General features: G+C 42.8%; 1 non-coding gene across 1 annotated transcript; it reads left to right on the top strand.

Annotated features, from left to right (window-relative positions):
* The first annotated feature begins 10,874 nt into the window (after nucleotides 1-10,874).
* On the top strand, nucleotides 10,875-10,984 carry LOC116079334. The gene has a single exon (XR_004113906.1). It is a non-coding gene; the product is annotated as a U6 spliceosomal RNA (small nuclear RNA).
* The last annotated feature ends 4,756 nt before the right edge of the window (nucleotides 10,985-15,740 follow it).

The following is a 15,740-nucleotide window of genomic DNA, read 5'->3' as shown; positions in this document are numbered from 1 at the left end:
AGAGAGAGAGAGAGAGGGTTTAAGACAGAGTCTCACTATGTACCCGTGGCTGACCTGGAACTCACTATGTAGATGAGAGTAGTCTCAAACGTACAGAAATCCACCTGTCTCTGTATCCCCAGTGTCAGAGGGAAAGCATAGAAAACAAGGTTACATCTATGATACATGGAAATATCTTTGCTTCACTGGGCAAAGATGAGAAAGGAGAACAGTAGATTTACAACAGCAGAAGCAGAGACTTCAGGACACTTCCACCCTCTGGATCTAACGCGGTGTCTTCAGTCTCTCCTCACACACCAAACAGAAAGCTGCCGTGGTTCCAAAGTCACCGTTTACCCAGGGATCAGCACTCCACAATTACAGTACTGTGTTCAACTGTGGCATGTGAACACTGAGGGGGACCGCTGAGTAAACTGCTCATTTGGAAGTAATGTCTATGACCTCGTTATCATTAGTTTTACTTGCTTGTTAGTTTGTTACTATGACCAATTTATAAAGTTTATCATAGGTGTGTATGTACAGGAAAACGTGTCTCACTTGTATGTGTATGTGTGTGAGTGTCTCTCTTGTATGTGTATGTGTGCTTCTGTCTGTCTGTTTGTCAGTACTAATTATGATTTCAGGCATCTGCTAAGGTCTTGGGATAGATTCCTCTTGGATAGAGGGGAACTACTGAAAACTACTTTGTGCTATAAGTCAGAAGCCAAGCTAGAGTTTACATCTAGGCCTCTTTGACTCCTGAGTTTCACCTATATACTCCTGTGAGACAAGGAGAAAAACATCTGACTTTTAGAGTTCTCATAATATTTATGTAATAAACAGACATTTAAATTAAAATGTTCCAAAAGAAAAGAGGGAGGGGAAAAGAAAGTCTACCAGACCTTTCCCTCTGGTCCAGGGCGGCAGACAGGACATCCACTAAGATGAGGCTTTGATTTTTGCAGCCTGGCCCTTAGGGTTCCTGGTATAGAAGAGAAGGCTTCTGGTAAGAAGGTGACAGGCAACAGACGAGCCTATTGAATTGGGAATAGGATAAGCCATGTATTGCCTAAGGCCACTTGATCAAAGCCCTTTCACAAAGACGTCTCAGCTGTTATGTGATGCTACTGAGTGCTGGCCGGAACCCTGAATTGGTGTAGGTGTATGGATGCTCTCAGAGACAGCTTTCTGCATTCCAGCTTGAAGAAATGAGCAAAGGACAGTTGTTGTAGGGACCAGGACCTCTGGGTTCTTTGGTATAGTTTCTGGCTTTAGGCAAATGTGCCCATTATGCTAAGCTTCAACAGGGAAAAGTCCCCCTCTTCTGGGTCTACGTTTCTTTTGCTTCTTTCTTTTGCTATTCACAAAAGAAAGTGGTCCAGTCTAATATCTGGAGAGGTTTTGTGTGGGTGCTGACTATTAAAGGCAATGCTTGTTTCTTTTGACTTCACCCTTCAGAAAAGGGGCACCCTCAACCAAGACCTTGTGATCTTTGCACACAGTAAAGCAATCACTACCTCCCTCACGGCCACTCTTCAGAAAGCTTGTATTCTGGTCTTAGTGAGTGGAGATACTCTGGCCTAATGGTGGCTAATGAGCTCTGACTTCTCTCACCTCGTCCCATCTGGTCAGCAAGTGGCCCTGGCTTCACTCTTCCCCTGCTCTCATGCAGAAGGCATGCCAGAGCAGCTCTGAATCTGCCTGCAAGGGAACGTCTAAAGGGTCAGCATCCTTCTCGGCTTTCTGACACAATCGGGCAGAGCAGGCTGCAGCCCTCAAGACAGCTGGTTGACTAACGCCAGCTGCACAGGCTCCAGAGAGGGCAGCAAAAGTTTAAACTTGGGCCATGGCAGAGAGGAAGCAGTGGGAGGCCCCCTATGACTTCAAAGTCAATCCGTATATAAAAATAGGGACGACCAGCAGCCCACATCGGAGGGTTAATAAAGCTCATCCTGGAAATTGCAATTCCATAAGCTCTCTTTGCTACTATTGTTATTTAAGAACCCCAAAGAGAAAAATAAGTGGATAATTAGCAAGACCAACATAAGTTTAGAAACACCTCCAAGGACCAAGCTGTTACTAGGTGTGTGGGATAGTGGTGGGACCAGGGGAAAGAAGGGAGAGAATGGGTGGCAGGATCGAAACTCCATTTCTGCCATTGAGCTTTAGAAGACACAGAGAGAAGTTAAAATACCAGTGTTAATCCCTAATCCCAGACTCCAAGGGAAAAGCAGAGAGGAAGCTTAAGGGTGTCCAGGGATGTACCCTTGCATTTTGGGAACCATCACATGTGGAAATGGTCGAAGGCATCTACAGGATTTCTTGGGAAGCAGGGAGGTAGCAGGTAGACTGAAGTTCAGGGACACTGCGATGCCTCTGTTGCATAAATCCCATCAGTTTTGCTGATTACAAAAGAGGAATCATCATAGCCCCTTCTCGGTGAGGTTGGAAGTTGTTAATGGCTATCTCATGTAAAGGGCAAGCATGTCTCCACCACCATGAGGTTGATACACCAAGATCATAAGTTTGACAAGGGAGGGGTCGCTGTTGTGTTGCTAATTAGTATATCCCCAATAGCTAACCTGTGTGTCATAAAATATTTATTGTTGGTTTTGAAATTGTTATTAACATGTTGGACAGGGGACTTGAACAAAAATATTTATACAGTCTTCCTTCTCTTCAGAACACTAAAGATTCTTTTGGTCCGTGCTGCTTCAAGAACCACCACTGTGCAGGTAGAGATGGCCTAACCAAAACTAACCAAGTTAAACAAGATCTTGCCCATCGGTTCTCCCGAAACAGCATAATATCCCATCTGTCGTATGAGTGACAGAGTTTGGTTTGGGTTCACTTGGCTGACTCTTTACATTTTTTTCTTATTCTCATCTCAGATGCTGCCCTTCAAGAAAATAACACAGAAGGTAAGTTCCTGTGTCCAGGAGGGCACTGAGGAAGGAGCCTTTGTCATCTTCCCTGCTAAAAGAACTTGTGAAAATGGAACTTCCTCATCCTATTATATCCAGACTAAACAGAAGGTACTGAGGACTTTGAATCCTGGGATTTTGCCAGTGAGTAGGAAATTTGAGTTCCAGTCATGACAGGCCACAGTGAGTAGACACAGCAAGAACTATCATCCTAGGATCTAGATTCGAGGTACACAGCCTTTTCCATCAACCGTCTTGTGCCCCTCAGCTGACACCATCAAGCAACATCCTTGGTGGCCAGCCCCCTTTTCCCCCAAGAGACTGTCTGGAGGCTTAGTGTAGCACTGGGAGCCTCTGGGATCATTCACATATGTACAGACGAGTTTAAATATTGAGGCTGTCTGTCTAGACAGCTCCTCCAACCTCTTTGCTTCCCCATGGGACCTGCCTTTTTTCTCCTTCCATCCAGCTGTGGAGATGATTGACATTTTTGGAATCCTCGGAGACATAGTGCTTTCCAAACAGAGTCTTAAAGTGAGAGAAAGGTTGAACCGAATGGTGAATAGGGGACTTTATTTCTAGGGAGTTTTCACAAGTTAGGGACTGCTCCCACCCCCCGTGGAGTCTGACACAAAGAAATCATATCCCAAAGCTAATGGTGTCTCCATTATTTGGCTTGAAGAGTGAGAAGTATCTTCCTATTTCCCAACCAGCTTCAAGTATAATAGAAGGCAAATGCTGTATGAAATAGCTGGGGTTGTTTTCCTAGAGTCTCATCAACTGGGTGGCTTGAGCCACAGGAGTGGACTTAGCTGATATCTCTAGAGACTAGTAGTGTTGGCAGGGTTGGTTCCTTCTGGGAAATGTGAGGGGGACATTCTGCTCTTTCATTCCTCAGCTACACATGGCTGTCCTCTCCCTGGACATCTTCACATTGTGTTTTCATCATGAATACCAATCTCTGTGTCCAAAGTTCCCAATTTCATAAGGACACTCATGAGTTAGACCAGAGACTGTCCTAATGGTCTCATTTTAATCGGAATGCCTCAGTAAAGACACTCATCTCAAACTGCACTCACACTTGGAAGTATTTGGGATTAGGACTTCCACATATTAATTTTTGAGAAGAGGAACATAATTTAAGCTGTACAAATTCAAAGTTGGTGCTTTATAGGTTTATGCCACTTTTATAGCCTCACATCTCCCCAGTATTTACATATATGGTTACTCCTTTAATATCTATTAAGAAAATTGCTTTAATAAAATAGTTTTACTTAAAGGATAACTTTGTTTATAATATTAATAGAAAGCTAATGCTTTTAAAGTATCCGTTATAATGATTATTAAAATTACATCTATCCCTCATTTCTCTGTCATCTAGGAATTTGTTCATCTGCTTTAAGAGGCACGGAGAGCTATGGAAGAACTTTGGACAGATAAATTAAGATGGGGTGGAATGCATTTAACCTGAAAGCTCATTGCTTATATGGATTTTAGAGAACAAAAGCCTTGGGGTAGGTACAAGGGGTTGGTCCACTGACCCACTGCCTTCCCAGCTATGACCTGTACGTTAATTAGGTTGCTGAACAAACATATCAGAAAGAGTAGCTGTGCTGTGGTGCTCCACCACCACCATTCCATGGACTGGGCTGCTGGACTGCTGAACCCTGGAAGAAGCTGACATTCTGAATGTAGCAGTCTAGGAAGTCACCACTCTGTGTGCATGCACCAGTGCCTGCCTGCCAGCGTATGTATGCACATAAACCACTAGGCCAGTCGCTGGAGAGTGATTTGGGTTGCCCTCCCTTGTCACCACAAAGGGCAAGCACTTTAAGTAGTTTTGGGTGAACTTTCACCTTTTCTCCCTTCCCCTTCCCGAACCCCTTCTCACCTCAGGCCTCTAAAGGGCTCGACTGAAATGCTACCCTCCAAAGACACCATTTTTTTAGAGATATTAGATATCCAAATAAATGCCTTGATGCCTCCTTCAGTTCTTCCCTTTCTTCTTGGAATGAATGATGAATTCATATCATTTACCACATCTTAATTTTTAATGAACTATTTTCCTTTTTTAACTTTTTTATTGATTTTTTTGTGAATTTCACATCATGCACCCCAATCCCATTCATCTCTCCCTCTGCTTGTACTTGCCCTCCATCTTTGCAACTTCACTCACAACAGAGGAAAAAAATCGCATTGTGGAAGCTGTAGTGTGTCAGTGTGTCCCACAATCTGCCCTTTTGTCCATCCTTCTTTGCTTGCAGGTGTTCATTGCAAGCACTGTTGTTGGTCTAGGAATGAGGCTTCTGGCTTCTGCTACTCTATCAGTACTGGAATCTCACTGGAGCTCCTCTCAAATATCTTGCTGTTGCCTTGTATCATGGAGATCCTGCAGTTTTGGATCTGCAGGGCTGGCCTCTTCATGATCTCCAGCAGTTTATTGATGGGATAGATGTTGGAGTGGGCCTATTCAAAGCCCTGGATCTAGGCCTGAGAGGTATCTGACATGGTCAGCCTATTGGCTCTCCAGCTCTCATGCCCTTGGGTCGGACTCACCAGCAGCCCCTGCTAGGAGGGCCAGCTTTACTCTGCTGCCCAGGCAAGGTCCAGGGCCCACTCTCCCAAGGGATGCAGCAGCTGTCAGGCAGGGACAGGTCTTTTACTCTGATGATCTTGGGACCAGCTCTTCTGCCTGCCTTTGTTGGCAAGGGGTTGGGAGTGGACATCTCTTCCTCACCTATGTCACCGTATGGCAGACAAGTTGCAGAGCCAACTCTCCCATGCTCATACCCTCGAGCCAGCTCACCTGCACCCCTGCCATCAGGGCCAGTTGTACTGTGCAGCCAAGGTGAAGTGCAAGGCCTGCTCTTTCTAGTGCTGTATCAGGTGAGGGGCAGGGACAGCTATCCTGCCTCATGAACCTGTTGGGACCTCTCCAGCCCAGTATAGGTGGTGAGGGCAAAAGGGAGGGAAGAGGATCTCTCCCTCGCTGAAGCTACTGCATAGCAGACAAGAGGCAGGGCCTTGTTGTTGTTGTTGTTTTGTTCATTTATTGATTTTTTTTAAAAAATCTTTTATTGCATTATGATGAGAAAAGTTGATTTTTATTTTATGTGCATTGGTACTTTGCCTGCTTATATGTCTATGTGTCGGATCCCCTGTAATTGTAGTAACAGACAGTTGTAAACTGCCGTGTGGTTGCTGGGAATTGAACCAGCATCCTCTAGAAGAACAGCCAGTGCTCTTAACCGCTGAGCCATCTCTCCAGCTCCTGATTGTGTCTTATAATCGTTGATCTGCTTGTGTAGTTACTTGGATGGCAGATTAGTTCACTACAGCATTTACTTTTTAAAAGTACAAACTATAGCCGTCTGGTTTACCATCCACCAACACACACTCGGCACTCAAAAATAATTGTGGAAAAGAAAATCAAAGGGATTGCCTTAGTCAGGGTTAGTCTTAGTCTATGGCTGTGATGGAACACCATGACCAAAGCAGCTTGGAGAGGAAAGGGTTGATTAGGTTTACGCTTTGTCAGCACTGTTCATCACTGAAGGAAATCAGAACAGGAACTCACACAGGGCAGGACCTGGAGGCAGGAAGTGATACAGAGACCGTGGGTGGGTGCCGCTTACTGATGTATATGCCATGGCTTGCTCAGCCTTCTTTCTTTTAGAATCCAGAACCACCTGTCCAGGGTTGGCACTGCCCATGATGGGCTGGGCCCTCCTTATCCATCAGTAATTTAAAATATGCCCTACAGGCTTACCTGCAGTCTGATCTCATGAAAGCATTTTCTCAAGTGAGGTTCTCTCCTCTCAGATGACTCTATCTTGTGTCAAGTTGACATAAAACTAGCCAGCACAGGAATCGAATAGTAGTACAATGGGAGGGTGACAGAAAGGAAAGAGAGGTGGTGAAGAGAGAGAGAAAGAATAGTAGGGGCAGAAGAGACAACGGCAGAGTGGGAGGAAACCCTGGTACCGGGTGCCCAGTGATCAGTCAGAATTTTATTTGAGATGTGGGTATGAGAATATGGAGACATCTTTGCCTCTGCCCAAGACTTTGCCCGCCCCCAATAAGAATGTCCTTCTCCCAGAAAACTTCCTTCTCTTCTCTCACCCTAACTGGTTCTCTGAGGAGAAAATTCAGTGGCTTCATTTGGTGAGCATGTGCTAGCATCCGCCAACAAGCCATTCTGTGTTGTATAGATCAAAGCCAGGGAACTCATCTCTGTTTTTCTCACAGGCCTTTGAGCTCGACACAATGAGGTGCTACCCACGGTTTGTTAGGAGGTCATTTACTGACCTGACCATTTTCTCCATGTTCATCTCATGCTCAAGATGAGGCATAATAAGAAGTTGCTTAGTGGGCCCCCATTGGGACATTGCCAGTCATGACCCAGCTAGTTACTGGCTCTTTCTGAAACCTACCAGCTGAAAGGAAAGATACCACCTGATATTAGTTCTACTTCCCAGCCCCAGCACAGATTCCACTCACAGATCATGTGGCCCTCTCCAGCTGGCCGGTGAATATTGAAAACCCATTCTTCAGGTATCACACTTTCTCCCCAAACCCTTCCTGATGAGGGTCTTCCAGCACCTCATAGATCAGAACTATCACAGGAGGTGCAGAGAGAAGAGGCTCACAGAGCCATGGGTGAGGTCATCTTGCATGGACCCGGTTTAGCAAGCATCAATTTCAGGAGCCTTCTTGTTATGATGCATATCAGGTACACTCCGGGCAGATGTCCCCATCAGACATGGAGAACATTACTAAGGATGTGAAATGTTCCCGGCGTGGCTTGCTACAGCGCTTTATGGGATGTGAGAATGCCGTTTGTAATTGTTAGGAATTTGGAAAGGCTTTTCAGAATGGAAGCCGCCAGTGTCTCTGGGGATTCTCGGAGCTATTCATATGGCAACATGTGCATTAGTCATTCCAGATGTGAGAGCCTTTCCTGATACATAAGTGAGAGGGGTTGAGGGTATTTCGAAGAGAAAAAATGATCTGTAAAGAGGGGCAGAGGAACCTACCCCCTCCTCAGTCCCTCCCTGTCATCACAGAAAACAGTATCTTCTCTCATCGCTAACACGCTGGCACTCACAGCCTCTTTTAGTTCCATCTACTATTTAGGGTGTTAGGACGACCCCTCAGACAGATTGCCAGCCCTTTGCAGTGGAGAGTCCCGTTTACGTCTTACTCATCTGTGTATCGGTACATCATCACACATCTTGTGCTAGAGACGTTAGAAGCAATTTTGTTTTAGCTCTTTGGTAATTAGTACATTCCATATGTTAAAAAGATGGCATATTCGGGAACTGATACTCCAGTGTGCCTGCTGTGGTCTGGGAATTATTTGGGGATCTTGAGCTTCCATCTAGAGCTTCACACTAAGATGGTGGAGATGGTACTAATATCATGCAAACTGCTAACAGTTCTGACAGCTAACCTGCACTGAGTGCTTACGATATGCAGAGTGTCATCTGTACATTGGATGCATCTAATCTTGATTTTCTTGACGGTAACCCTCATAAAGTATTACGATTTATCCCATCATTATTATTAAATTGTTTATTATAAAAAATATAAAAATATTTCAAATGTAAAATATTTTACTAATTTTTAAGGACTTTACACAATGTAATTTGAACATGTCATCCCCAAATCTTCCCTTAACTCCTCCTGGATTCATTTTTACCTCCCCTCCTCCTCTGTGGAAAAAATATCTACCAAGTTCCACTTCTGCTGCTCATACAGTATGGGTGTGGGGCCTTGCCCTGGAGTGTGGTCAACTTTACTGGATCTATTACTTGCAAGCCCTTCCCCAGAAGCCGTTTACTGTCAATAGCTCCTCTGTTAAGGGTGGGGTTTGTGAGCCCCGCCCCACCCCATGCTAGAATGTTGATCTTATACAGGTCTTGTGAAGGCAACCACAGTTGCTGTGGGTTCATAAGTGCAGTGGTCCAGTCATGTCCAGAAGACATTGTTTTGTTCTGGTCTTCCCTAACCTCTGGCTCTTATAAATCATGTCACATCCTCTTCTACAGTGGCTCATGAGCATAAAACATTATTTATTTGTATATGTATATGTATGTGTATGAGTATTGTTTGTGCCTGCATATGTGTGTATGGTGTGTGTGTGTGTGTGTGTGCGCGCGCGTGCGCGCACACGCACGCGCGCACGTGTGTGTTTGTTCCCACAAGGGCCAGGAGAAGGTATCACAGCCCCTGGAACTGGAGTTACAGGTGGTTGTGACCTACCCAAAGTGAGTGCTGGGAACTAAATTCTGGTCCTCTGAAAGGGTAGAATGTGTTCTTTACCACAGAGGACTCTTTCTGCCCTGTAAGCCCATTGTTCAAATAAAACACTAAAGAAAAAGAATAGTGTGGGTTCTGACTTTAAGAGAGGCACCACCATGAAGGTGTATCTCAGCATGAAATGACAGATGTTTATAACAATTTAAAAACAGCTTTAAGAATATCATAGCAAGACTAATGAAGGTGTGCTAACTCTGTGAGTGAGTTATGTGTGCAGGTTTAAGAGAGAGAAAAGATGCAATTTAAGTGTAATAAGGGATTTTAATCAGATGAACAAGGGCTCCTCTTTTGCATAAATTTCATGGGCTTGATTCAGTAGTGTTGATGAACATTTAACAACTGCATCTCCAGGTGTAGTCTGATGAATGTGGGCTTATGCTTTCTCTAACATTAATGAGTAAAACGAAAGTGACATAAGTAATGAACACATATGTCACAAGCTGATTTGTTTGTGAAGGGCAAACCTCTTTGCTGCACTGGGTAATAGTTTTCAAACACTGGAGTAACACTTCTTCAAGCTTTCCAACAATTCCCTCAAGCTTTGCACTATGTAGTGTAAAGACTACACACATAACCCATTTCGAGTTACATGTGCTTTGCTTTTCTATGTCTAGATCCAGTGTTAGCAAAATATAGCCCATTATCTAACTGGCTTTATCTTCTCTATTTAAATACAGACACACACGGACACACACACACACACACACACACACACACACACACACACACGGAACAGAGAGAGGTGGAGAGAGAGAGAGAGAGAGGGAGAGAGAGGGGGAGAGAGAGAGGGAGAGAGGAAGAGGAATATTGGCAAAGTCCATGCCAAGTAAAACATAAAATATTTACTAGTTGGACCATTATAGTAAATGTTTGTTGACACTTAGTCTATACAATGAACAAAATGATAAAATTAGCCTTGATTTCTGAAGCATTGTTGATTTCTGTGGTATAAATACTTCCTCTATGGCTATTCTGAAGCTAAAACCTATAATTATATAAAATTGGGAAGAGTGCAGTCCAGAACCCTGGATCATGTTTCCACCTCAAAAGCAAAGCAATCATTAATCTCAAGAGCACATACAGTGGAAAAACATGGAGAAATAATTAGGAAATGGTGGGTTTGGAGTAGTTAATCGCTATTATAGCTTAATTTCCACTATAGTTCCATTATAAGTTTACATAATTTTTGTTTTTATAATTACAATTCTTAATAACTACCTCAAAAATTCCTGAACTTATAATACTTATATCTTGCAAGCAAAAGTGAGATGGCTCCAGACCAAAATACAGTAATCACAGAAACACCTGTTGACCTTTATTAATGGATGCTAGATGCTCTGTGGATGCCTATGATCTAGGCCGGTCTTTGAAAAGGATGTTTACTTCAGCTTTGTTTATAACAGACAACATATTTTAAAATACATCTAAGCATCCACTGATAGAAGGAAATATTAAATGCTGTATATTTAAATTATGGGATATTTTTATTATGGAACATATATTATGCTACATTATAGTGTAAAATATTATTCATCATCTAGTTCTATGGGCATCCAAGAGGATATATATCAAAAATAAAATTTTGGAAATGGAAGTGCCAGAAAAAATATGTTCAGATGATATAGTTGGTACTAATTTAAGAAACAAAGGGTGTTGATCACTTCAGCAGCACATATTCTAAAATTGGAAGGATACAGAGAAGATAAGCATGGCCCCTGTGCAAGGATGACATACAAATTCGTGAATTGTTCCATATTCTTAGCACTCTCATAGAAGCAGGGGGAGGGGGAAGGGATGAGGGGGGTTCCGGAGGGGAAACCAGGAAATGGGATAACATTTGCAATGTAAATACATAAACTATCAAATAAAAAAGAAAGAAAAGGTGTAGGGGAAGGGAGGTGACTCAGTGGTTACCATGCAAGCAGGAGTGTAGGAGGAATGGCAGGCCTCATTGACAAGGCAGTCACCGCCTCTGTATAAACATTGATAAACAGCAGGTAGAGCTGCACAGCCACAGAGGTAACTTCCACACAAGGGCCAAACTGAAGCCTGCCTGAGAGCCTAGAGATTGGTGACATGAACCATGACGCCAAATCGGAAACTGCCACTTGGAGGGCGTACTTGCTTGGGACCAACAGGATGCAGATGGAGAGTATAGAGGGAGCTCCCCAAGACTTAATAAACGAGCTTACTGCGGCATTGTCACCTGCTCCTGGAGTCTGAGCCATTGATTCCAAGCCACTTCATCCCCAACCCTCAAGGGTGAGAATGGTAGGGCAGAAGGCAGTCCAAGGCTTAAAGCAGCATGGCAGGACTGAACCCACATAAATTCTGGGTGGGTGTGACAGCTTGCCCATATCTAGAAACTCACAAGACAGAAATGGGATCCCCAGAGCAAGTTGATTAGTGAGACTAGCCTTATCAGTGAGCCCTGGGTTGGACTGGGAGGATTTGTCTGAAAGGAATAAGGTGAGAGAGGGCTAGAGGAAGGTGCTTGATATCATCTCTGGCCCTCATATATATGTGTGAATGTACGCACACCTGTACACACATGTGTAAACTTACACAGGAACACATACACACACATACACACCAAGAAAAATAAATGAAGAGCAATAGTGTTTATTGACATATCAACATCTAGTTAAGTTCTAAAATCACAGAGGGAGATGATGACCCAAAGCTGGAGAACAAAAGAGGAAGAGGTCTGGAAAAAGTGAACAAATAGAGCTTGCCAGGGTCCGACCCAGTCGGGGTCCCTCAATCTGGGGAGAATCAGGGTTCCGGTACTCAGGTGGGCAAGGAGTTGGCGAGTGACAAACAGACGTGAACACAAGAGACTTGAGACTTTCAAAACAATGATAGCTCCTGTCTATCCAGTTGAAACTGCATCACACATTATTTCCGTGCTGTGTCTTCTCTTATTGGTTCCCCTGCCCCTGCATTTTTTTTTCTTGACTGCTTTAAGCATTTATTAAGCTAGTAGAAAATGGTCATTTCAGAGATACTAATTCTAACTGAATGAAAAGGGAGTCTTTTCTAGTCCTCAAATATTATTAGATAGTATGCACAAACCAATAAATACAGTATGTGAATTATAATAGTTATATTAGTCAGGGTCTTCCAAAGAAGAACAGTACACATGTGCATATATATATATATATATACATATATATATATACATACATACATACACATACATACACATGCACACACACCAGATTGATCATAGGAACTGGATCATGCAGTTTCAGGAGGGGGCTAAGAAATCCCACCATCTGCTGTCTTTGAACAACTGTTATTGTACTTCAGTATGAGCCAGAAAGCTCAAAATCAGGAACACTAATGTCCTAGGGAATGTTCCTGCTCAAACAGAGAGCCAATGCCCTTTCTATGATTGTGGATTCTGTTCAGACTCCCAGTGGATTGGATGAGGCCTACATTTATGGTAACAATAATCTTTACTCAGACCTTTTGATTGCTTTAAAAGTTTATGATGCTAGCATAAGATGGCCATTTCCAGAATACCAGTTCTAGTTGGATGAAAAGCAAGTCTTTTCTATTCTTTTATTTTAGTCAGCTATCTGCTTCCTGAGACATTCTTATACACACATTCAGATATGACGTTTTTACCAGCTATCTGGGCATTTCTGGTCTTTTAGTTTCTATTGTCAACTTGACACATTCTGAGTCACCTGGGAAGAAGGAACTTCAACTGGAGAACTGTCTCAATCAAATTGGTCTGTGGCCACAAACATGAGAGGACATGGTGATTGGTGTGGAGGGCCCAGTCTCTCTGGGCGGTCTACCATTCCTAGGCAGCCCAATCTTGGGCTGCATAAGAAAAGTTTGCTGAATATGAGCTAGGAAGAAAGTCAGTAAGTAGCATCCCTTCACGGTTCCTGCCTCTGGGTTCCTGCCTTCAGTTTCTGCCTTAACTTCGCTCAATGATGGACTGTTACTTGGAAGTATAAAATAAAATAAACCCTTTACTCATCTAAATTGCTTATGGTCATGGTGTTTGCTACTGTAATGGAAATCAAACTAAACCAGAAATTGGTACCTAAAGTGGTTCACATTGACTATCTTGTTTTTTAAAAAGGATCATGGAGGTGTTTAAGCTTTGGACTAGAAAAGTCATGGAGTGTTCAGAACTTAATGGTCTGTTCTTTAGGACTTTGGGAAGTAAGAAATCTGAAATAAATGGAGACAATGGAGGCCTGGCTTGTGAAGCTTTGGGAGGAATAGAAGACTCTATCAGGGCCATTTGTATGATGCCTTTGAATAAGATCTGTGATTGTCAAAGAGGTTGGCACCACTGAAATGAAGCCTTCATTAGGACAATGGAAGCTGGTCATGTTGGACTAAAGATTCAGCTCCGGTTAGTAGGAAATCAGAATTGTTGTGGTGAAATCGGGAAGTATTTTTTTCAGGATCAGCACACAGTGTTGTTCAAAGAGCCAAAGCTATAGCACCAAACTAGTAGCAAAACTTGGCAAAGAGTTTCTTGCCCAGTACTGGTCTTGAAGTCAGGAGAGATGCAGGATTAAGGGGCTCATGGAGAGCAACTAAGGCTTAACACAGTATGGCACAGTTGGAGGTCCTCACAAGAGGCCAGGAGAGGCTGCGGGTAATGGGTCAGCTTAGTTGAAGTACAGACTTCTGGGTATCAGTGATACCAGAACCATGGACTGTCTGACAGGGATAACAGTAGACTGGAGCCATACTATACTCACCAGACAAGCTGTGTGTGCTTCAGATAGCAGAGCCGGAAACGTGGAGTTTCCCAAGTCTTCTGGCTCCAAAAAGATCAGGAGTGAATCCCAGTACTGAATGTTGAGTTACAGGATGTTGAACTAAACTGCTGGACTTTGGTTTTGCTTAAGTGCGATTGCCTTTAAGTTCTGGTTCTTGCTTATTGAAATAAGAAGTATATGACTTGTATTTCCCACAGAGAAATGATGAAAAAGCTTCTTGATAATACACACACACACACACCTTAGATTTATTAGAGTGACTTACAAACTGTTGTCCAACTAGCTCAACAATGGCTCTCTACTATCAGAAAGCCCAAGAATCTAATAATTGTTCAATTATAGTTCATCCTTGATGCTGGATGTCTTGCTGATCTTCAGAACAGGCTAGGATCCATAGGAAGTAGCCTCTAATTCTGGTGAAGGAATGGATTTGCCAATGAGAGTGAGGGCAAGCAGGCAAAAATCTTCCTTCTTCCATATCCTTTATATAGGCTGCCAACAGAAGGTGTGGCCCAAATTAAAACTAGATCTTTCCACCTCAGAAGACCCAGATTAAAGGTAGATCTTCAAGTGGCGTAACTAAGAAAAATCTCTCCCAGGTGCACCCAACCTTTGGGGGTTTGATTTAGGTCATTCCACATGTGGTCAAGATGACAACCAAAATACCTATCAGAACTATCCACCAATTTTTTTTTGCTGTTTATGAGCATTGAAGCTAGGTTTTCTGAATCATCCGTTGGTGATGCTTTTAATTTGTGAATGGATTTTTAGATAAGTAAGAACTATGGTATCCCTAGGAGATAATCAAAGACCTCCCTCCCCAAGAACTTATGATCATTCAAAATGGACACAAATTCAGGATTTAGCTTCTTCACATGAAACCTCCTTTGACATCTGATTCTCAGAGTCTGTACCTATCCCTATGTCAGGTGATCTTCTTGCCCAGGCCAATCCTAGTTCCTTATGCCAACAACATCTCATGCAGAATTCCCATGAGGGAGAAATGGAGTCATTTGAGTCCCAGCCCTCAGCCCTGCACTCCATCAAACTAAACAGTGCACTGAGTTGATTTATGAGATAAGGTTATTAATGCTTGTAAGAACTCCCGCTGGAAAGAAAATTATCTGTATAAACAAAGTGTTATTATGGGAATTAGGGAGAGTGCATGTGGGAAAGGTCATTAAATTTAGAAGAAAAAAACCACAAACAACCTGATATATCCGTCTTTCCTAAACCACTAAGCTCACATGAAGGAAAGTAATACCTTTATATCACACAGGTTTCTCTTTATTAGTCCTTTCCTCTCAGAAGGTGACAATCTCACATGCTAAACTACTGAGTGTTTTAAATTAGAGCTAATTTCTAAGATACAACTTGTGAAGTCTCATTTTTCAAAGCAGGTTCAATTAGGGATTGCCTCGTAATACAGAACAGGCATCCAAGTCCCTGGGGCATCATTTTCTCTTCCACAAATGAAAGACAAATTATTTTCCTTTGCTTCATTTGACAAAATCTGATATTCTTCACTCTTTCTCTTAATTAGGGGGATGCATAGCACACAATATAGAGAGGAGTACTTTATAAAAATGCTTTACAGGCTTTGGGTTAAAAAAAATAAATCCCCCTAGATTATTAGCATGTGTTAGAAATATTTTGTGAGTGAAGGCCAGCTTCCTCCCATGGAAATCATATTAGTAAACAGTCCATTAAGATACCTTACTCAAGTTTAGTCCTCTGAGCCACATTACTTTATTCTTAA

The sequence above is a fragment of the Mastomys coucha genome, unplaced genomic scaffold (genome assembly GCF_008632895.1).
Source record: "Mastomys coucha isolate ucsf_1 unplaced genomic scaffold, UCSF_Mcou_1 pScaffold5, whole genome shotgun sequence".
Lineage (NCBI taxonomy): Eukaryota > Metazoa > Chordata > Mammalia > Rodentia > Muridae > Mastomys > Mastomys coucha.
The sequence above is the reverse complement of the archived record's forward strand: the minus strand, read 5'-3'. Positions and strand labels throughout refer to the sequence as shown.